Raw genomic sequence first — 24,082 nt, forward strand, 5'->3', positions numbered from 1 at the left:
TCTTCTTCAATTTTTCAACCATGCCGTAGCAAGCTCCCTAAGAAATCCTCCATAGCCATTTTTCATGCAAGCTTTCTTATCTCTCCATTTTCAACTCCAATCCCTTAAGTAGCTTTATGAAAAATGGTCTACACATCACAAGGAAGATATTGATACCAATTTTGAGAAGTTTGGTGAAGGTTTAGCAAGTTACAATTAAAGGTAAGTTTGCATTTTTGAGAAATTCTTTGTTAAAGTTTATGTTCATGTTATGGGTGTTAGTTTGGTGAAGGAAAATTTTGAAGTTTAAATAGTTATTGAGATAGCCATTTTTGGACAGCCATGGGGTCACACATTTGATGATTTATTATGCATATAATTGATGAGAAATAATGTTGATCATGGTAAATTAATATCCTAATGAATTGTTTCACATATACATGGTGATTTTGGCACTTGGATGAGAATTGATGGATTGTAGGGCAATGTGATGTTGAAGAATGGTTTGTGGCAGCTTGTGGACACTTGAGTAATGGTGTATATTGAAGGAAGTGTGGGCAGAATATTGACCTAGAAGGATTGATGATATGTATGTAAATTAATGTTGTAAAGTGTATGTAAAGTTTGTAATGTTTAGGTGTGTTTGTAATGGTACTTAGAAATTGTAATTGTGAATGATATTTGGTGTATTAAGGGTGATTGGAATCTGCCCAAAATAATGCTAATGTAATGTAGAAAATGCTTTTGGTAATGTGCCAAAACAGTTTGGTAGGTAAGTAAACAAATGGCAAAGGTAAGTGTGTGTTTGAAGTTGGAGTGTGAAATGCATATTGAGGGCAGTGTATATTTTAGCATGTAACCTTGAATGTGTAACCTTAATTGGTATGAGACCAATTTGAGGTGAAACTAGGCACAAAATGTGCCAACTTTCATTGAGAAACCATACCAAAATTCTGCTTGCAAGGTGATCTTAGAAAATGACCAATTCGGATTAGGTGCAATTAGGACCTGAAAAATGACCAATTGGGCAGCAGTGAGTGTTTAGGCCATAACTCACTCAAACCAGGTCCAATTGACCTGAAATTTTAACCATGAATAGTTAAGACCCATACCTACAAGTCTTATGAAGACACCAAAGCCCAGAAATGACCAGAAGCAAGTCAAAAAGCTTGCACAAGTTCGGGTCCAAAAACTGGCCGAACCAGAGTTGACCAAATTGACCTAAAATTGACCTAATTGATTCCATTTGACCAGCAATAGTATAATGACCATAACTTGGTCTACTTAACTCGGATTGACCTGAAATTTTGCCCCGCGTGCAATAAGACATAGATCTACAAGTTTGTAGTTTTGACCGAAACCCGAAAACCGAGGAACTAGATCGTCGGTTAGGTAAAACAAGTATCCCTGAATCCAGCAATTTGCACTAAAATGCACTAAACAAGGAAATGACTTTGGTAAAACGTACCAAACCTAAAACCCTATCGAATGTGACATATTAACGACACTAAGACCTAATTTACCTAAAACGCATCGAGGGTCGGTATATTAGGTGATTAAGCAAATAATAGCTTTCAGTGTATTATTTACCAAACACTATCGATAGAGACAGTTTAATTTAGTACTGAAACACTTCAAATTGTGTTTCTCAGTTACCAAAGACTCAGGAAAAGGGAAGGAAACACTGAGTCCAGACCAGGAGACAAGTATCAAAGGTTTGTGCACAACTAGTTTTTAACTGATTTTGTTCTGAATATTTTATATGATTAAATGACATATTTTCTTATAAACTATGTTTAACAGGCATTGGATTTAATTCAATTATTATTGAAATTGCTATAGTATGTATGATTTTAGCTTTGTGAAATGGTATTTCCACAAGTATTAAGCATTGTTATGGATTGAACAAAAATATGTTTTGGAAAATTGTGATAGAACATGTTTTGAATTGTGATGGTAATTTTCATGGAAAAATGCAAATTTATGATTTGAATTGTGATGAGCATAAAAATTATTGGATATTAGAATTGACTTTGAATCGAATTATATTGTGATTTATGCTCACTAAATGGATTGTAATATTGTTTTATATCTCACTATAGCTGCTTGACTAGGTTATTACCCGTCTCTCTCATTTGTTGAGAAGACAATGGAGTGAGTTGTGTTTTGATTACCATGGTACGTGCACAGGCTTAGATTCTCCTCTGATTTGAGGTTAGATCTAAGTTTATTTTATCGTTATGGCCCTTACGGAAGATTCATTATTGTGATGGTACTGTGCACGATGATTCGACCTCCCCGACCATAGGGAGTTAGAATCGGTCGACCTCCCGACCATAGGGAGTTAGAATCACATCGAATATGGCCCTTCGGATTAGTCTTGCATAGTTAGTGAGATAAAGATTGATTTTGAGATACAACATGGTTTTGAGATGCATAATGACTTTTGAGATACTGATGATTTTGAGATACAAAATGATTTTGAGATCTGTAATGGCTTTTGAATGGTAAGGAATGGTGATTTCAATTATGGTTTGTGTGTAATTGATTTTGTTGGAATTACTTAAATGGATAGTTAAGATTTGATAAATTGAATTTTGTGCTCCAAGTTATTTATACAAATGATTTACATTATTCGCAATGAATATTTTGAGTTTTGGAATTTGATCAGTATTCAGATTCTCAAATTATTTACTGTAAAATTTGTCAATGTATATTGTACTATGTTTTTAATTATAGTTGTGCACTCGAGTTCACCACTCGTGATAGCTTTGTATGTCGCAGTAAGTGAGCATAGAGCGTTGATTAAGTTGCTTTGAGGACCCATTCAAATCAGCTCCACGTAGCTCCTACATATACCCCTGTCCATAGGTATTGATGTAAGCATGTAAGACTATGTATGTAAATAATTTGAGCAGTTGTATAGAAACTCTTGTAAAATATTTTGGTATGTAATTAAATGTAAATTATCGTGAATGTAAATCTGAGATTTCATTTACTTAAATAGTTTTGTATTATATTTCTTGTATCTCAGTCTTTGAAAAATCACTATTGATTTGAATTGAGAAATATGTTGTGTTGAGAAATATATTGGAGTTGAGATTTGCAAATACATATTGAAGTGCTTTACTGAGTTTTCAAGAACTGCTTTATCCAAAATAGATGGCACTCTGCCAAAATTTTCTGAAACTCCAATTAAGTCAAATGTGTCGAGTTTATCACTTGGTTCAAAAGGTTTTTAACACTGTAAATAGTGCTCACCTTGTAAAAGAAGTAAGAAAAGTTTTGAAAATCCCTTGTAGTGTATTTAATGGGTTATCGATGAAGCGGAGTTGGTAATTCATTAGGTATACTACGGGATCATGTTATGCCTTACAGAGGGGTAGGGTGTGACATGTTTTAGTGGTATCAGAGCAAAGGTTTTAAAGTAAATTTCGAACTGTGAATTTGAAATCTTTTTGTCGATAACTACAACTGCTCAAATGTTTGATACATATAGTACATTTACATCATAAATATGAACTAATGGAGAGGAATCTCCTTATGTTGGTTGTACAGGAATAGAGAATCTTGTGGAAAGATATGGAAGAGAAAAATGAGACCGTAGAACAGTCCATGATGGCAGAAGTACAAGTTGAGGCCCCAGCTCCACAAAGTGTCGAAGGCCCGACTGTACCAGTTTTACCGGTACAAATTACTGCACAAATGGCCCAGCAAATGGCCACTTTCTTCCAACAAATGGCTGATAATCTGTCGGCCCAAGCCCAAGTACAGACCCAACCCCCACAAGGGCAGTGTGAAACGGAAAAGAGGGAGAAACCTATGGGTCAGAGCTCGAACAGTAATTTGAGAAAGAGAAAAGAATTTGAGGAACCCCGAGCTCAGGGATATAACAGAGGTGGATCATCAAGGCAGAGACCACCAAGGTCCAGTCGTCGAACAATTAGAAGTTCCTACCCTTCCCGCCAATGTGAAACTTGTGGAAAATATCATGGTGGGATATGCTATAAGACCTCTGGAGCCTGCTACAATTGTGGAAAACTTGGACACTTTGCTAAAGATTGTACTAAACCACCTCGATCTGCTCTCCGGAGTTCACAGACCGTCAGTCAGAGTCAAGATAGAAATAGAGTTGGTACTCCTCACCACTATAACACAGTGAATCAACCCGAATATAGTAGCGCACAGTCGGGCGTCCACTATGCGCCAAGAAGAAAGCGAAACTTGGATGTAGCTGGTAAGTTTTTAATTTTGAAGGAAACAATTAGTTATTATTTGATCCCAAAGACTACTTAGTTGTGTGTTAGTATTAGAACTATATGTTTTGTTGCTATTCCTTTACAGGGGAATAAATTTGATGCGTCAGTGACTAGTCTTTTAGGATCAAAACTACAATAACAAGTGTGATTGACATTAATTTTGGAAGAATTGTTAGCTAAAAGTATTTTCTAACATACCATAAATTATGAGGCTAATTGGCGAGCCTACTTAATGTAAGGCAAGAGGACGTAAAAGTAAGTTACAGTAATAGAATTGCTCTAGATGAGGGCAAAGATGTTACTGTTAGTAATAAGTAATGGATATTGTAATCAGAATCGGTTTAGGATATTAGTGGATTCGAGAAAGATAAGATGTTAGAAAACCTAGTCCATGAGGTTATAACGTAGTGACTATATAATGTTCTCGATGTTTGATTGTAAGCTGCAGATTATAGTACCGACACGGGATTATTGTGTAGAGCTACGTGCTTCCTCGTGGTATAATAAATTAAGAATATTTGTAAGTAATCTATAAATTGATACAGTTGCACCCGAATAGAGTACTATTACTGGAAATAAATGTGAAAATTTTAGTCAGAAATTTAAAACTTCAGAACTAGCCTATCAAATGACTACACTTGTAAGGTAGCTAGAGTCAGTGACTCAGTTATATTAATGTGAATTACCTGTACCACAGTAATTGCTATAAGCTTAAAGATATCAGTACGACTTATCATCCTCAAACGGATGGACAGTCGAAACAAGTAATTCGGTTAAATTCGGAAACTCATTGAGTTCCTATAAATAATGAAATGAAATGATAAAAATAACCTGTAAAAGGTGATAAGCCCTCAAGAATATATCGAGAACTTGTGTCATTGAATCCGAGAGGAGATGGGACAGATACATCCCACTAACAGAATTTGTATATAATAATAAGTGTCGAGCTAGCATACAAATAGCACCCTATGAAACATAGTAAGAGAATAGATAATTATGGATTTTGTGATGAGATTTCCGAGGACACAGAATAGTCATGATGCAATATAGGTTATAGTTGATAGACTAACCAAGTCTGCTCACTTTTTGCCAGTTCGAATGGACTATAGCCTGGAAAATTGGCCAGATTGTACACATATGAGATTGTAAAATTGCATGGAGTGCCAGTATCAATTGTATCTGACAGAGATCCTAGGTTCACTTCTAGATTCTAGGGTAGTCTTCAGAGAGCCCTAAGAACTAGATTGAACTTCAAAGACAAAGATTCCACCCATGATAGATGGCGATCGAGAGGGTAATTCAGATATTGGAGGATATGCTACGGGCTTGTGTGATTGAATTTGAAGGTAGTTGGGATACACACTTGCCTTTGATTGAGTTTGCTTATAACAATAGCTACCAATCAAGCATTGGGATGCCCCCATATGAAGCTTTGTATGGTAGAAAGTGCAGAACTCCCTTATGTTGGGATGAAGTAGGTGAAAGGAAGATGATTGGGCCAGAAATTGTTCAGCAGACAGAGGAAAAGATCAGATTGATCAAAGATAGACTCAAGGCTGCATCAAACAGTCAGAAGTCTTATGTTGATCTGAAGAGAAGAGATATTGGATATGCAGTGGGTGATAAAGTATTCCTCAAAGTTTTTCCTTGGAAGAGGAATGTGAGATTTGGCAAAAAGGGGAAACTGAGTCCTCGTTTTATCGGACCATATGAAGTTCTGGAAAGAGTGGGTCCTTTGGCATATCGGTTGGCATTACCTCCAGAGTTAGCAAGGATACACAATGTCTTCCATGTGTCCATGTTAAGGAGGTACAGATCAGACCCATCTCATGTAATATCAGTTGAAGAGATTGAAGTAAATCCAAACCTCTCATATGAGGAAGAACCCATAAAAATTCTGGCTTATGAAGTGAAGCAGCTGAGGAACAAACAGATACACCTGGTTAAAGTGCTGTGGAACCATCATTTAGGCCAGGAAGCTACTTGGGAATGTGAAGAGGATCTGAGGAGACAGCACCCACAGCTGTTCAGAGACTAATGCCAGGTAAAATTTCGAGACGAAATTTATTTAAGGGGGAGAGAATTGTAACACCCCAAAGTTCGGTAGTGCGTTCTACTGCTCCAGTGACCAGTGCTGCCCGAACAGCTAGGATGCCTAGAACCGTACTTCAATATGAGTGAGGAGACATAAAATAATGAAATACAAGAAAAGAAAATACAAGAAAAACAAAGGAAAAATCATAGCAAAGAAATGTAACCAAGTTAAGTGAGAAAACCCTAGCGATGGGTGGCCCAGGAAGTCACGGCGTGGACCGTTGACTAGCCTCGGATCATGGGAACCACGGAAAACATTTTTAGGACATAAATAGAACCTTATTGAAGAATTAATCTCATTAGAAAGATTAAAGAAAAATTAAATAAATAGTACAAAGAAAAGTGAGAAATCGAAAAAGCAGACAAAACCGGTATCTGAAAAATCGAACGTAACGACAGGGCATTATGGTCATTTGACACCCCGAATTGTCTTTTGACCTAAATGTCCATTAAAAATAAATAGTATTACACTTAGAAAATAAAATGAAAAATTAAATTGGTGGTACCTAAAATAAATAGTGGAAATTAAGGGTTTAATGTGGAATTAAGGAAATTAAGTTTATTAAATGATTAAATGGTGTGAGTGGACCACTAAGAATTATAAAATGGGTTAAATATAATCATAAGTGGGCAGATTCCTCCCACTAAAACATCATCTTCTTCAATTTTTCAACCATGCCGTAGCAAGCTCCTAAGAAATCCTCCATAGCCATTTTTCATGCAAGCTTTCTTATCTCTCCATTTTCAACTCCAATCCCTTAAGTAGCTTTATGAAAAATGGTCTACACATCACAAGGAAGATATTGATACCAATTTTGAGAAGTTTGGTGAAGGTTTAGCAAGTTACAATTAAAGGTAAGTTTGCATTTTTGAGAAATTCTTTGTTAAAGTTTATGTTCATGTTATGGGTGTTAGTTTGGTGAAGGAAAATTTTGAAGTTTAAATAGTTATTGAGATAGCCATTTTTGGACAGCCATGGGGTCACACATTTGATGATTTATTATGCATATAATTGATGAGAAATAATGTTGATCATGGTAAATTAATATCCTAATGAATTGTTTCACATATACATGGTGATTTTGGCACTTGGATGAGAATTGATGGATTGTAGGGCAATGTGATGTTGAAGAATGGTTTGTGGCAGCTTGTGGACACTTGAGTAATGGTGTATATTGAAGGAAGTGTGGGCAGAATATTGACCTAGAAGGATTGATGATATGTATGTAAATTAATGTTGTAAAGTGTATGTAAAGTTTGTAATGTTTAGGTGTGTTTGTAATGGTACTTAGAAATTGTAATTGTGAATGATATTTGGTGTATTAAGGGTGATTGGAATCTGCCCAAAATAATGCTAATGTAATGTAGAAAATGCTTTTGGTAATGTGCCAAAACAGTTTGGTAGGTAAGTAAACAAATGGCAAAGGTAAGTGTGTGTTTGAAGTTGGAGTGTGAAATGCATATTGAGGGCAGTGTATATTTTAGCATGTAACCTTGAATGTGTAACCTCAATTGGTATGAGACCAATTTGAGGTGAAACTAGGCACAAAATGTGCCAACTTTCATTGAGAAACCATACCAAAATTCTGCTTGCAAGGTGATCTTAGAAAATGACCAATTCGGATTAGGTGCAATTAGGACCTGAAAAATGACCAATTGGGCAGCAGTGAGTGTTTAGGCCATAACTCACTCAAACCTGGTCCAATTGACCTGAAATTTTAACCATGAATAGTTAAGACCCATACCTACAAGTCTTATGAAGACACCAAAGCCCAGAAATGACCAGAAGCAAGTCAAAAGCTTGCACAAGTTCGGGTCCAAAACTGGCCGAACCAGAGTTGACCAAATTGACCTAAAATTGACCTAATTGATTCCATTTGACCAGCAATAGTATAATGACCATAACTTGGTCTACTTAACTCGGATTGACCTGAAATTTTGCCCCGCGTGCAATAAGACATAGATCTACAAGTTTGTAGTTTTGACCGAAACCCGAAAACCGAGGGAACTAGATCGTCCGGTTAGGTAAAACCAGTATCCCAGAATCCAGCAATTTGCACTAAAATGCACTAAACAAGGAAATGACTTTGGTAAAACGTACCAAACCTAAAACCCTATCGAATGTGACATATTAACGACACTAAGACCTAATTTACCTAAAACGCATCGAGGGTCGGTATATTAGGTGATTAAGCAAATAATAGCTTTCAGTGTATTATTTACCAAACACTATCGATAGAGACAGTTTAATTTAGTACTGAAACACTTCAAATTGTGTTTCTCAGTTACCAAAGACTCAGGAAAAGGGAAGGAAACACTGAGTCCAGACCAGGAGACAAGTATCAAAGGTTTGTGCACAACTAGTTTTTAACTGATTTTGTTCTGAATATTTTATATGATTAAATGACATATTTTCTTATAAACTATGTTTAACAGGCATTGGATTTAATTCAATTATTATTGAAATTGCTATAGTATGTATGATTTTAGCTTTGTGAAATGGTATTTCCACAAGTATTAAGCATTGTTATGGATTGAACAAAAATATGTTTTGGAAAATTGTGATAGAACATGTTTTGAATTGTGATGGTAATTTTCATGGAAAAATGCAAATTTATGATTTGAATTGTGATGAGCATAAAAATTATTGGATATTAGAATTGACTTTGAATCGAATTATATTGTGATTTATGCTCACTAAATGGATTGTAATATTGTTTTATATCTCACTATAGCTTGACTAGGTTATTACCCGCTCTCTCATTTGTTGAGAAGACAATGGAGTGAGTTGTGTTTTGATTACCATGGTACGTGCACAGCTTAGATTCTCCTCGATTTGAGGTTAGATCTAAGTTTATTTTATCGTTATGGCCCTTACGGAAGATTCATTATTGTGATGGTACTGGCACACGATGATTCGACCTCCCGACCATAGGGAGTTAGAATCGGTCGACCTCCCGACCATAGGGAGTTAGAATCACATCGAATATGGCCCTTTCGGATTAGTCTTGCATAGTTAGTGAGATAAAGATTGATTTTGAGATACAACATGGTTTTTGAGATGCATAATGACTTTTGAGATCTGATGATTTTGAGATACAAAATGATTTTGAGATCTGAGAATGGCTTTTGAATGGTAAGGAATGGTGATTTCAATTATGGTTTGTGTGTAATTGATTTTGTTGGAATTACTTAAATGGATAGTTAAGATTTGATAAATTGAATTTTGTGCTCCAAGTTATTTATACAAATGATTTACATTATTCGCAATGAATATTTTGAGTTTTGGAATTTGATCAGTATTCAGATTCTCAAATTATTTACTGTAAAATTTGTCAATGTATATTGTACTATGTTTTAAATTATAGTTGTGCACCACTGAGTTCACCACTCAATGATAGCTTTGTATCTTTGTCGCAGTAAGAGCATAGAGCAGTGATTAAGTTGCTTTGAGGATACATTCAAATCAGCTCCAGGTATATCATAGATATACCCATGTACATAGGTTTTGATGTAAGCATGTAATAATATGTATGTAAATTATTTGAGCAGTTGTATAGAAACTCTTGTAAAATATTTTGGTATGTAATTAAATGTAAATTATCGTGAATGTAAATCTGAGATTTCATTTACTTAAATAGTTTTGTATTATATTTCTTGTATCTCAGTCTTTGAAAAATCACTATGGATTTGAATTGAGAAATATGTTGTGTTGAGAAATATATTGGAGTTGAGATTTGCAAATACATATTGAAGTGCTTTTTACAGTTTTCAAGAACTGCTTTATCCAAAATACGATGGCACTCTGCCAAAATTTTCTGAAACTCCAATTAAGTCAAATGTGTCGCTTTTATCACTTGGTTCAAAAAGGTTTTTAACACCTGTAAATAGTGCTCACCACTGTAAAAGAAGTAAGAAAAGTTTTGAAAATCCCTTGTAGTGTATTTAATGGGTTATCAGTAGACGGAGTTGGTAATTCATTAGGTATACTACGGGATCATGTTATGCCTTACAGAGGGGTAGGGTGTGACAGAGAGGGGAAGAAGCCATATTGGTCCCTAAGCCACAATCTCTTCCTTATGTGGAATCTGCTGAGGAGTTACAAGAGACCAGAAATGAAGGGGCTATGGCTATAGTAGCCAAAATAATGTCAAGGAATGGATATGAAGAAGGCAAAGGCCTAGGCGCCGCATTATAAGGAATTGTTGAACCTATATCGGCTATCCAGAAGGTGGGCCATTGCGGTTTGGGATATAAGGAAGATGCCCTCATAGATGGACGATTCTGGATGAGGAACAGACTCCGGGATCAGAGATTTGACCAGAAAGTCGGGAGAATGAAACTAGTCCCGAGAATCACAGAGGTCTTCACTAAACCAGTCATCGAAAATTCGGCAGAGGTTGAAGAATCACCCGGTGAACCATCTATTGATGTCATCTACTTGGATTCCTTGTACGAGGCTCTGGTCTCGCCAATAGCTGAAGGGCAAGAGTTGGACAACTGGACAGCAGAGGACATCCCTGTACTTAATTTCGAGTAAAGTACCTTTGGTTATCTACACTTGATCATTTTGTCCATGATGGCAAGTGTAACATTGTAAATTGACCCTTTTATTATGTCATAAATTTTTAATGAATTAATAGCGCATTTATTTCCAATTCTCTTTTCCTTTCCACTTGAACTCCATCCTTATAATATATTCTATTTTCGTTCATTCAGGACCATTCATCAATTAACACCTAATAATTCAATAGACTCAGAAATTCCTCTGATTAATTTTGAAATCCCCATAACTGCCATTACTTCAAGTGATTCTGAGGTGGAGCTCACAGAGGAAAGGGATGAAAGGGATGAACCTTCCCTAGTGCCTTGTGGAGACGAAACGCACACCATAAACTTAGGCACAGAAGAAGTAAACAGGGAACTTAAGGTTGTGGAGAGTGAGGAATTGGGAGATATGATCAGTTTGCTCAAAGAATTCCTGGACGTATTCTCCTGGAGCTATGACGATATGGTTGGTTTGGACCCCCAGATAGTGACGCATAGAATTCCCCCAATTTCGGGGACAATCCCGGTGAAGCAAAAGCTGAGAAGAATGAATCCGGACACGATACTCAAAGTTAGGGATGAGGTCAAGAAACAGTATGATGCTGGGTTCCTGGAAGTACTAAAATATCCCTAATGGATAGCTAACGTTGTCCCAGTAATGAAGAAAGATGGGAGAGTTAGGGTGTGCGTTGACTACCGGGATCTTAATAAGGCGAGCTTAAAAGATGATTTCCCCCTCCCTCACATTGATGTGTTAGTAGACAATGTTGCGGGATTGGGCAGGTGTTCGTGTATCGACGGGGCATCGGGATACAATCAAATCCCAATGGATGAGGAAGACAAGGAGAAAACTGCTTTTTTCACCCAATGGGGGGTATTTTGCTATCGGGTCATGCCTTTCGGGTTAAAGAATGCTGGAGCCACCTACCAATGCGCCATGGTCACATTATTCCACGATATGATGCATAATAAAGTGGAGGTGTACGTGGATGATATGATTATCCAATCTAGGGGAGAAGAGAGTAATGTGCAGGTGATGAGGAAAGTATTCGAGAGACTCAAGAAATATCAGCTGAAACTAAATCCTGCCAAATGCATATTCGGAGCTAGATCTGGGAAATTGTTGGGATTCATAGTGAGTGAGAAGGGAATAGAAGTTGATCCGGACAAAGTCCGAGCCATTCAAGAAATGCCATCCCCAAAAACAGAAAGGGAGGTACGCAATTTCTTAGGGAAATTGAACTACATATCAAGGTTTATTTCCAATCTCACCGCTAAGGCTGAGCCTATTTTTAGACTACTTCGAAAGAACAACACCACTCAATGGGATTCGGTTTGTCAAGAAGCTTTCAAGAAAATCAAGCAGTACTTGTCAAACCCGCCAGTGTTGGTTCCACCAGTGGCCGGAAGGCCTCTGATTCTGTATATGACAGTCCAACAAAGCTCAATGGGATGTGTTTTGGGGCAATATGATGATACCGGTCGGAAGGAAAGAGCTATTTATTACCTGAGCAAAAAGTTCAATGATTGTGAGTCAAGGTATTCTTTCCTAGAGAAAACTTGCTGCGCGTTAGCCTGGACAGTGAATCGCCTCAAGCACTACATGTTGAATCACAAGACATGGCTCATTTCCTGATGAGCATATTAATGAAGTAGACTGCGGAGAAGAAGAGCCAGCTGATGTTTGGGAAATGTATTTCGACGGAGCTGTCAATTTGTCCGGTAATGGAATCGGAGCTGTATTGATATCTCCAGATGGGAGACACTTTCCGATAGCTATCAAGTTGAGATTTGACTGCACCAACAACATCGCAGAATATGAAGCTTGTGTAATGGGTCTACAAGCTGCTATCGAATTGAAAATCAGAAAGTTGGAGGTGTATGGAGACTCAGCTCTGATCATTTACCAAGTCAAGGGAGAATGGCAAACTAAGGATCCGAAGCTAATCCCATATTAAAAGTACTTACTGGAGCTGATTAAGAAATTCGAAGAAATCTCTTTCACTCACCTTAGTCGAGACAAAAATCAATTTGCAGATGCCTTAGCCACCCTGGCTGTTATGGCTCAAATGGAAGAAGGGCAAACGACTCAGGTGTTAAAGATTAAAGCAAGAAGTGAGCCGGCTTACTGTTTCATGATCGAAGAAGAACTTGATGGTAAACCTTGGTACTATGACATCTTGCTCTACATCCGAACCAGAGAATTCCCTTCAGGGGCAAGCAAAAACGAAAAGAGGATGATTCGGAGATTAGCATTGGGATACTTCCCCAGTGGAGAAACCTTATACAAAAGGAGCTCTAATGGAGAATTGCTGAGATGTGTGGATATGAAGGAGGCAAAGAGAATCCTTTTCGAGACTCATGAGGGAAACTGTGCAACCCATGCCAATGGACATATGATGGCTAAGCAAATCATGAGACGGGGATATTTTTGGACTACTATGGAAAAGGACTGCGTCGAGTATTTCCGAAAGTGTCATAAGTGTCAAACCTACGCGGATCCGATAAATGTTCCGCCTCACCAATTGTTCAACCTTGTCTCACCTTGGCCTTTCGCAATGTGGGGCATCGATGTGATTGGCCCCATCAACCCTAAGGCATCCAATGGGCACAGGTTTATCCTGGTGGCGATCGATTATTTTTCTAAATGGGTCGAAGCGACGTCATATGCCCATATTACACAGAACACATTTCTCAAATTCCTCAGAAATAATATTATCTGCCGGCACGGCCTCCCCAATGAAATCGTCACTGACAACGCCAAAAATTTGAATGGTCCAAAGATTCAGAAATTATGTGATCAATACAAGATCCGACATCTCAATTCCTCCCCATACCGTCCCCAGATGAATGGAGCGGTGGAAGCCGCAAACAAAAATCTCAAAAGAATAATCCGAAAAATGACAGTCACGTATAAGGATTGGCATGATATGCTTCCCTACGCTCTTCATGCATACCGGACCTCCGTAAGAACATCAACTGGGGCAACTTCGTACTCACTAGTTTACGGGATGGAAGCAGTATTACCTATTAAGGTAGAGATTCCTTCTCTAAGAATTCTAAAGGAATCAGGGATTGATGAGTCGGAATGGGTCCAGTCAAGGTTGGACCAGTTAAATTTGCTAGATGAGAAGAGACTATCAGCAGCATGTCATGGGCAGTTGTACCAGAGAAGAATGGCCAGGGCATTTAACAAAAGTGTTCGCCCTCGCGAATTTCAACCCAGGGGCCTAGTTCTGAAGAAAGTTCTCCCGAATCAAAATGATCCTCGAGGTAAATGGTCACCAACCTACGAGGGACCCTATGTGGTTAAAAAGGCATTTTCTGGTGGGGCCCTGATCTTAACCCACATGGACGGCGAAGAATTTCCGAGACCTGTGACTACTGACACCGTCAAGAGATACTATGCCTAAAAAAAAAAAAAAAAAAAAAAAAAAAGAGTAGGAGTGAAAACCCGAAAGGGCGCTCCTAGCAAAATGTGTGGAAGAAGGCGAAAACCCTCGAAGGGCGCTTTCTATAAAATGAGTGAAGGACAAAAACCCGAAAGGGCGTCCTGAAAAAGTGAGCTAAAAAAAAAAAAATCTAGGGGTGAAAACCCGAAAGGGCATCCCAAGAACCAAAAGGGAGAAATAAGGAACGGGGCATGAAACCAAGGATGGAAATAAACCGTCATGGCATAAGGCTTCAGAGTACTTGAAATGATGGCAGTTAAAAGACTTCAAAGCTAACTACAAGGAATATGTGAGATTTGTCTTTATACCCTTCTCCTTTGACACTGTACCTTTGTTTCTAAAACCATAATAAAGTCATATTTTCCTATCTCTTTGCTTTTATCTTTCCTATCTCTTTGCTTCTATCTTTCCTTCTTTAACATTGTCTTTTTTTTACTCTTTTATCTAATGCGCTATTAATCATTTAAAATTTTGCTATAAGATTTGGATTTGAAATTGATAACCTCACGTACTTTACTATGAGATTTACAGGGAATGGCCAAAAAAAAAAAAAATAGAGGTGAAAACCTGGAAGGGCACTTCTAGTCAAATGAACGGAAGGTGAAAACCCGCAAGGGCGCTTTTCGAAAAGTAAGAAGAAAGTCAAGAACAGAAAAGGGGCATCCGAAGAAATGAAGTCGTAGGTCAAGTCTTGTAACTCGTTCTCCATTAATCATTGGCCCTCGGGATCCTGTTAAGTACACTTCATCGGGGAAGAACTTCTTGTGTCGAGATTGGACTTGCTTTGTAAGTTGATTTTAATTTCAGCATTTAAATTTCCTGTTATCAACCTCTGGTTCCATGATCTAAGTTGATTTTAATTTCCTGCATTTAAATTTCTTGTTATCAATCTCTGATTCCTTGATCTAAGTTGATTTTAATTTCAGCATTTAAATTTCCTGTTATCAACCTCTGGTTCCTTGATCTAAGTTGATTTTAATTTCCTGCATTTAAATTTCTTGTTATCAACCTCTGGTTCCTTGATCTAAGTTGATTTTAATTTTCTAGCATTTAAATTTCCTGTTATCAACCTATGGTTCCTTGATCTAAGTTAATTTTAATTTTCCTGGATTTAAATTTCTTGCTATCAACCTCTGGTTCCTTGATCTAAGTTGATTTTAATTTCATGCATTTAAATTTCTTGTTATCAACCTCTGGTTCCTTGATCTAAGTTGATTTTAATTTTCTGCATTTAAATTTCCTGTCAATCAACCTCTGGTTCCTTGATCTAAGTTGATTTTAATTTCAGCATTTTAAATTTTCCTGTCAATCAACCTCTGGTTCCTTGATCTAAGTTGATTTTAATTTCCTGCTATCAACCTCTGGATCCTTGATCTAAGTTGATTTTAATTTCTTGCATTTAAATTTCTTGTTATCAACCTCTGGTTCCTTGATCTAAGTTGATTTTAATTTTCTGCATTTAAATTTCCTGTCAATCAACCTCTGGTTCCTTGATCTAAGTTGATTTTAATTTCAGCATTTAAAATTTTCCAGTCAATCAACCTCTGGTTCCTTGATCTAAGTTGATTTTAATTTCCTACTATCAACCTCTGGTTCCTTGATCTAAGTTGATTTTAATTTCCTGCATTTAAATTTCTTGCTATCAACCTCTGGTTCCTTGATCTAAGTTGATTTTAATTTCCTGCATTTAAATTTCCTGTCAATCAACCACTGGTTCCTTGATCTAAGTTGATTTTAATTTTCCTGCATTTCAATTTCCTGTTATCAACCTCTGGTTCCTTGATCTAAGTTGATTTTAATTTCAGCATTTAAATTTCCTGTTATCAACCTCTGGTTCCTTGATCGAAGTTGATTTTAATTTTCTGCATTTAAATTTCCTGTCAATCAACCTCTGGTTCCTTGATCTAAGTTGATTTTAATTTCCTGCATTTAAATTTCCTGTCAATCAACCTCTGGTTCCTTGATCTAAGTTGATTTTAATTTCTTGCATTGAAATTTCTTGCTATCAACCTCTGGTTCCTTGATCTAAGTTGATTTTAATTTCCTGCATTTAAATTTCCTGTTATCAACCTCTGGTTCCTTGATCCAAGTTGATTTCAAATTTTTAGCATTTTAACTCCTGTTACCAATCTCTAGGTCACTAACTTAAGTAGGCTTTAGCTTCTTAACCTTGAACTCCTAACCGCTCAAAATATGGGTCTGAATCTTTACATAATTCCTACACGGGAAAATTTTTCCCCTTTAATAGAAATTATGTAAAGAGGGGCAGCTGTCGACACCATATTTTGGCCGATCCCCAGAATCAATAAATTTCGAAAGTGATCTTAAGTCTCCTTTTGCCAGCCTATTACATTTCCGATCTCTCTTTACCGAACAACCACACTTCCGATCTCCCCTCAAAAGGAATTTAATTAATACCAAGTCTCCAGGTCATTTAAAGCCTCACCGATCCCTCAAACCAATTCTCGAGTCCCCTGATCATTTAATTATATTTCCGATCTTTCTTGTCAAATAAGATTGAACCAACATTAGGCTTTCGTACCACCAGTCTGATTTCCGGTCTCTCATTAAAAAAATTTTGAGAATGATAAAGGTTTCGACTCGGTTTAAAGATGATCCCGATCTTAAGTGTCCAAAGCTAAATTTCTAATTTTAATTAAGTCCCGTTTCGTAACTGATCTCATGCATATTGTGTTTTCCGATCTCCTGTACTTAGATTAATAATCACTTTCAGTTGTCATTCTAATATGTTCAAACAATCAAGTGCTTAAACAATTTAGAAACTTTCCGATCACAATCAATCATTGAACAAAAGGGGAAATTTCATTTCATTTCAAAATTTATACTAGTCATTCAGCTGGGGGATCACCCCCAGCCTGAACTACATGTTGTTCATTTTCTCTTTCACCTTCAGCCTCCTCTTCGCTATCCTCACCTTCGTCCTCGGGAGCCAGGTTGGCCATCCAGGAGAAGTCCTCCTCGGGATAACGCTTCTTTAGCTCGGCCAGGAGATCTCTGTGAGCATTTACATAAGCGCCGGCCACTCCGGTCACCATTTCTTCTTCTTTCGCCTTGAGCTCCTCAGCAAGATGAGCGAGTTGAGCAGCTTCATTAGCTCGGAGCGCCTGAACTTCCCCGAGAACACAATCTCGCTCGGCCAGAAAATGAGCTTGCTCGGCCAGCTTGTCCTCATAGAACTTCATTCGTCCCTCAATTTGAGATATGTAGTCCTGAGCGGACGAAAGTTGGGATCGGAGAGAAGACACTTCATGACCCATCTTCTCGACCTCCATACCCAGGCGGTGAGCCTTCTCCCGGATAATGTGCTGGTTCACCAAGCACTCCACGTTCAAGCTCATAGACCGGGTCAAGATGTCATCAAGGTTGTCTGAGGACAACCTGTCTCGATCTTCCCGAAGACAGATGGAAGCCCCCAAGACCTTCGCCAAGCCCGGATTTCCTCGAACAGTCCGATTCTTCTCTAGGGAATGGATTAGAACTTGAGCGTCGCGGGAAAGAGGCCTCACAGTAGTTTGGGAAGGGCCCCCTTTCGCACTTGGAGTGGCTGGTGGAGGTGGAGGTGGCTCTTCTTGGTGAGGAGGAGTTCGGACCATTTCTATGATCAGCGGTCCGGAAGGTTGAGACGAGACTTCCTGTATTTCCCTGGGTTCATGACCAGGTGTTTGAAGCAGCTCGAAGCACTTCATCTCCCGTACCTTCTGGGAGATCTCTCTCTTCAGCTTCCGGCTCTCCTTAGAGGCTTCGCCACTTGCCATACCTGCACAAAGAAGAGGTCAGTGAGATCGCTAAGGTCCAAAGATCTGAGATATAGAAAATACCGATGCCGAGATCAGAGAGCTGAAGCCCGCAATCTTGACCGGTGACCAGCTGCATAGTCCAATGGTGTAGCTCGGCCGTCACGGCATCCAAACAAGAGAACTTCTCTTTGGACGCCTATTCCTTCAACTCCATCACCATTGCACCCTCTTCCCTATTTAGGGCGATGTGCTTCGTAAGCAAAGGACCCTGATGCAGCCAGCTGCGGGGGAAGCCCTCAAAGCTGTTCGGAATTTTGCTCCTCAGGATAAAGAAGCGGTTCTTCCAATTCTTCAGGGAGGAAGGTAGATCTGTAAAAAGCCCACAATGGGGTTTCGCCTGGAAGAACCAATACTCGTCGTCCTTGCGACGAGTTAGCTGGTGCAGTTCAGCGAACACCTTAGCCGTGTGTCGGAGCCCTTTAGCTCGGCATAGGCCCCGAAAAGCTACCAAGATCCGCCACGAGTTCGGGTGAACTTGAGCGATGCACACTTGGTGATATTTCAAAACTTCCTTGAAGAAGTCGTCCAAAGGGAACCGCAGACCGGCCTTTAATTATTCTTCGTAGACCACGATCATATCGTTCTCCTCGAAGAAATGATAGGCGCGAAGATCGCCGTGACACTTAAACAATTCGTTGGAATCAGACCGGATGTTGTACTCCTGGTTGAACGACTGCAGGTCGGTTTCTTGCAAGATTGATGGCAGCTTGTCCATGGGAAGATTTTCCCTCCCCGAAGAAGGCACATGCCTTGATGGTGCTGGTTGTCCCCGAGCTGGAACGGAGACCCTAGGAAGTTCAGGCTGCGCGCTTGGTCCGACCACCTCTACCTCATCGGACGATCACTAGAACTGAATGGAAGGGGGGCTTACTGCTCTCTGACCCTCGGCACCGCTCATTTTCAAAGGAAACAGAAAATTTAAACGAAAAGAAAGATCAAAACCCTTACCGGAGCTTGATCGGTGTTGGAGGAACTTGAGAAAACGAGAGAATTTGGAAGTTGTTTGCGAGAGACTGAAAATGACATAAAGGAGCAACTGGCTAACCCCACCCCTATTTATACTCGTCCGAGCATTTAATGCTCATGATGTTCCAGGTAGTGCATCGGATAGCGGGACTCACCAGCTATTCTGACACGTCTCACGAATATTCCGAAGATTCCATAAAGAGATCGGTTAACTGTAGAGCGGCAGATTAAGGTGTTTTGAATTACGGATCGGATAAGTGTCATTCAAATTAAGAGTCGGATCGGATAAATACTTCAGGGATCGGAAAATAATCAATGCAATAATAATAAAATAACAGTTGTCAAAATAAATTTTATTTCCGAAAAGATCTTATTACATCGTTTGGGCGATCTCGGGAGATCGGATTACATTAAAGGTCTAATCACATCATTTGGGCGATCTCTAGAGATCGGACTACATTAAAGGTCTGATTAAATCATAAGAGCGATCTTTAAAGATCAGTAGAAGGGAGACCGGCATGAAAGATCGGAAGAGAGGAACCCGGTATGAGAGATCGAAAAAGGGTCACGTTGAAAAGACCGGAAAAGAGGGGAGGTCGGAAGACAAAGAGAATAAGACAGCTCCTGCCAATTATCATCATAATCAGAGCCGAGGTAGTTAAAGCGTTGCAGGAGAAATCTCAATCGCATGCCCCAGATCGCGCGACATCGACATGCGCCAGAGTACGTCAGGACAGCGCTGTACATCCTAATCTCCACCGTTGATCTTACTTGTAAGGACGAGCTCGGAGCCCTCGGATCGAAGAAGAAAATGACAAGATCAACACCTTTCACTCTGAGCGCTCGGATTGCCCCGGACAAGAGAATTTGGGACTGTCAGATTAGAAGAAGAAAATGACAAATATTCTGAAGGGAATCTCGACCGTCTGTTCTGATCCTCTTTAATTCCTAAGCCTCAGATCATGTCCTTTGAAATCTTGACCCTCCATCTCCCTCAAAATAGATCCTGACCCTTCAGGGGAAGCACCCGGTTCCTAATACCTGCATGAAAACTGTTCAAGGGATGGGCAAAAAAGGATAAATAGTTACTATAGCGGAAGAACTCTGAAATTTAATTCAATTCGTTACTCTGTTGTTTTTAAACTTTTGATAAGGAAAAACTTTTGAAACCAGTTTTCTCAAGTGTTTTCTTGCAAAAGGGATTCTTAAAATACTGGAACTCTCCATTTTCAGTTCGTTCATCATCCTGTGACGCTCTTACTTTCAGTTCTTTGTTATCCTTATTTCCATTGTCACACCCTATCCCTCTGTAAGGCATAAAATGATCCCGTAGTATACCTAATGAATTACCAACTTCATCTACTGATAACCCATTAAATACACTACAAGGGATTTTAAAACTTTTCTTACTTCTTTATATAGTGGTGAGCACTATTTACAGGTGTTAAAAAACTTTTTGAACTGAAGTGAAACAGCTAACACATTTGGACTATTAATAATTTCTATAAAAATTTTGGCAGAGTGCCATCTGTATTTTGGACAAAACAATTCTTCAAAAGCCTGTAAAAAGCACTTCAATATTTTTCTCAATCTCAAACTCCAACATAATTTAACACAATATGTTTTTCAACTCAAATCCATAATAATTTTTCAAAGACTGAGATACAAGAAATATAATATAATTTTTACAAGTCCAAATAACTCATAATTTATTTTACAACTTTAATGTATAATTTTAATTTACAACTGCTCAAAACCAAGAACACTATATACATACAGTGAACATACATTACAATATAAAATGCAGAATATGGTATACTCAATATACCCGATGATTTCTCACTGAATGTACTAGCAGCCTAGTCTCACGCTCTGTCGATCTGTCTACTGCGATAAAGAATGAAAGCTATCGCTGAGTAAAATTTACTCAGTGGTGCATAATAACAATTTGAAATGCGATATATAAATCTTTTATTGACAGTTCACAAATCAAATGATTCACAATTCCATTTCACAATTTACAAAATTCATCTAACACAAATTTGATCAAGTAATTGAATAATACCGTTTTGCAAATCAATAACACAATTCGATCAAATAACTGAATAATACAATGTTGCCAATCGATAACATAATTTAGGCCATGACACAATTTTTTTTCCACACATGCCGTGTTGTACACCACGACAAGACACATTCACCCCAATAATCGAAATCAATGGGGGAGGAAGCTAGCTATATAATGAGTACTCATCCACACTCACCTCAGACTGGGAAGTCAATGAGGGAGGAACATAATCACACTCACCCCAGACTGATAAGTCAAAGAGGGAGGAATATATCACACTCACCCCATAAATGGAGGAGAAACATAGTAACAGTTTCATGCCAAGTGTGAATCAAAACAATTTCAAATTACAATATTTCATACAAACCATAAATCACATTTTATCTCAAAATTTCCATTTGCAAAGTTGGCAATACAATAAGTTCCAAATAATATTCCCAAAACCAAAGTAATCAAAACTTATTCATAACTCATTTCTCTACATAAATTTGCTAGTAAATGCAGTGAATATAAAAGTATTGTGCACAGACACAATTTAAAACAATATTATACAAATAATCATAATTTATTTCAATTGAAAAATTCAGAAGAAATAGCTATTGTGCACAAACATAGTTTAAAACAATAATGTACAATAGTCATAATTCATTTCAATTGAAAAATTCAAAAGAAATAGCCATTGTGCACAAACACAATTTAAAATAATAACATAGAAATAGTCATAATTTATTTCAATTGAAAAATTCAAAAGAAATACTTATTATGCACAAACACAATTTAAAACAATAACATATAAATAATCGTAATTTATTTCAATTGAAAAATTCAAAAGAATACTTATTGTGGACAAACACAATTTAAAACAATACAAATAATCATAATTTATTCCAATTGAAAAATTCAAAAGAATTAATTATTGTGCACAAACATAATTTAAAATAATAATATACAATAGTCATAATTCATTTCAATTGAAAAATTTAAAAGAATTAATTATTGTGCACAAACCTCTGATATATGCCTCTTGGCTCTGACTCAGTGTTTCCTTCCCTTTCCCTGAGTCGTTGCTAACTGAGAAACACAATTTGAAGTGTTTCAGTACTCATTTAAACTGTCTCTAATGATAATGCTTGATAAGTAATTCACTGAATTCTATTATTTACTTAGTCAACCTAATATGTTGACCCTCAGTGCATTCTAGGTAATTTATGTTTTAATGTTACTAATATGTCACATTCGATAGTCTTTTAGGGTTGGTACATGTTACCAATTTCAGTTCCGTGTATACTGCATTTTCTTGCAATTTGCTGGATTTCGGGATACTAGTTTGACCTAGACGGACGACCTAGTTCCCTCAGTTTTCGGGTTTTGGTCAAAACTACAAACTTTTAGATCTATGTCTTATGGAACGCGGGGCAAAATTTTAGGTTATTCTGAGTTATGTAGACCAAGTTATGGTCATTTTACTATTGCTGGTCAAATTGCACCAAAATTGGTCATTTTAGGTCATTTTAGGTTCGGCCAGTTTTTGGACCCGAACTTGTGCAAGCACTTTGACTTGCTTAGGGTCATTTCTGGGCTTTAGTGTCTTCATAAGACTTGTAGATATGGGTCTTAACTATTCATGGTCAAAATTTCAGGTCAATTGGGCCTATTTTGAGTGAGTTATGGCCTAAACACTAACTGCTGCCCAAATGGTCAATTTTCAGGCCTTACTTGCACTTAATCCGGATTTGGTCATTTTTCAAGCTATCTTGCAAGCAGAATTTTGGCAAGATTCCTTCATGAAAGTTGGCACATTTTGTGCCTAGTTTCACCTCCAATTGGTCTCATACCAATTGGAGCCACACAATTAAAGTTCTAGGCCTAAAACTCAAACTGCCTTATTGAAATTCTTGAATACACATCAAGCATCACTTTTAACACTCACCAAACTTAACATTTAAACCAATTCTGGTTGTACCACCACCTAAACATAATTTACAACATATTATAGGTCATTTTGGCAGCTTAAAATTACATTCAATGTGCACCAACAAGTGCAGAATTTGTCCAATTCAATTTACAACAATTCAATCACCAATTCATGCTCATTTACATATCCAACTTCACACCATCATGCATGCACTCAAACTGCCATAACAACCAACACATTTTAACATCATTATTCCATAAACCAAGCATGAATTCCAGCATTCCTCAAGAATTAGGAAACTGCCACAATGGTACACTTACATTCCATTACTTTCTAAGCTTTAAATCCTATTTTACATTTACATATACTAAGTATACATCACCCAAACAATTTCCTACATAATATACATTTAATCAATCATTTAATTCACCATTTACAAGCACAAATAAACTGCCTTCAAGGTGCTTCCATGGCTGCCAAAAGTGCACATTCCCATTCAACATCAAAACTCAAAAATTTCTTCATAAATCAAACACCCATAACATGCTTACAAACTTTAACAAAGCAATAACCCAAAAATACAAACTTACCACTTTGGAAATTCCTCAAAATCTCTCCAAAACTTAGTCTTCTTGCTGCCAATCTACTGCCCAAGGTGTATAGACAACTTTTAGTGAAGAAAGGTGCCAAGAATGAAGCTTAAATTAAGCATGCATGAAGCTTTCAAGTGGACAACAATGGTGGATCTTCTTTTCACCATTTTTGGCTGAAATTGGGAGCTTGGAGATGAACTTCAATCTGCTGTCCAAAAGTTGAGTTAGTGGTCCACTTAGGTATAGATAATTCCCACTAACTCTCCACTAACTTTATTTAATTAATATTATATGTTAAATGTGTTAATTACTCCATTTACACTCCACTTTTGCTATTTACATTAGGTACCCCTAATTTAATTTTTCATTATATTTTCCAAGTGTAATATC

This window comes from Hevea brasiliensis, chromosome 7 (assembly GCF_030052815.1).
Source record: "Hevea brasiliensis isolate MT/VB/25A 57/8 chromosome 7, ASM3005281v1, whole genome shotgun sequence".
NCBI classification, from domain to species: Eukaryota; Viridiplantae; Streptophyta; class Magnoliopsida; order Malpighiales; family Euphorbiaceae; genus Hevea; species Hevea brasiliensis.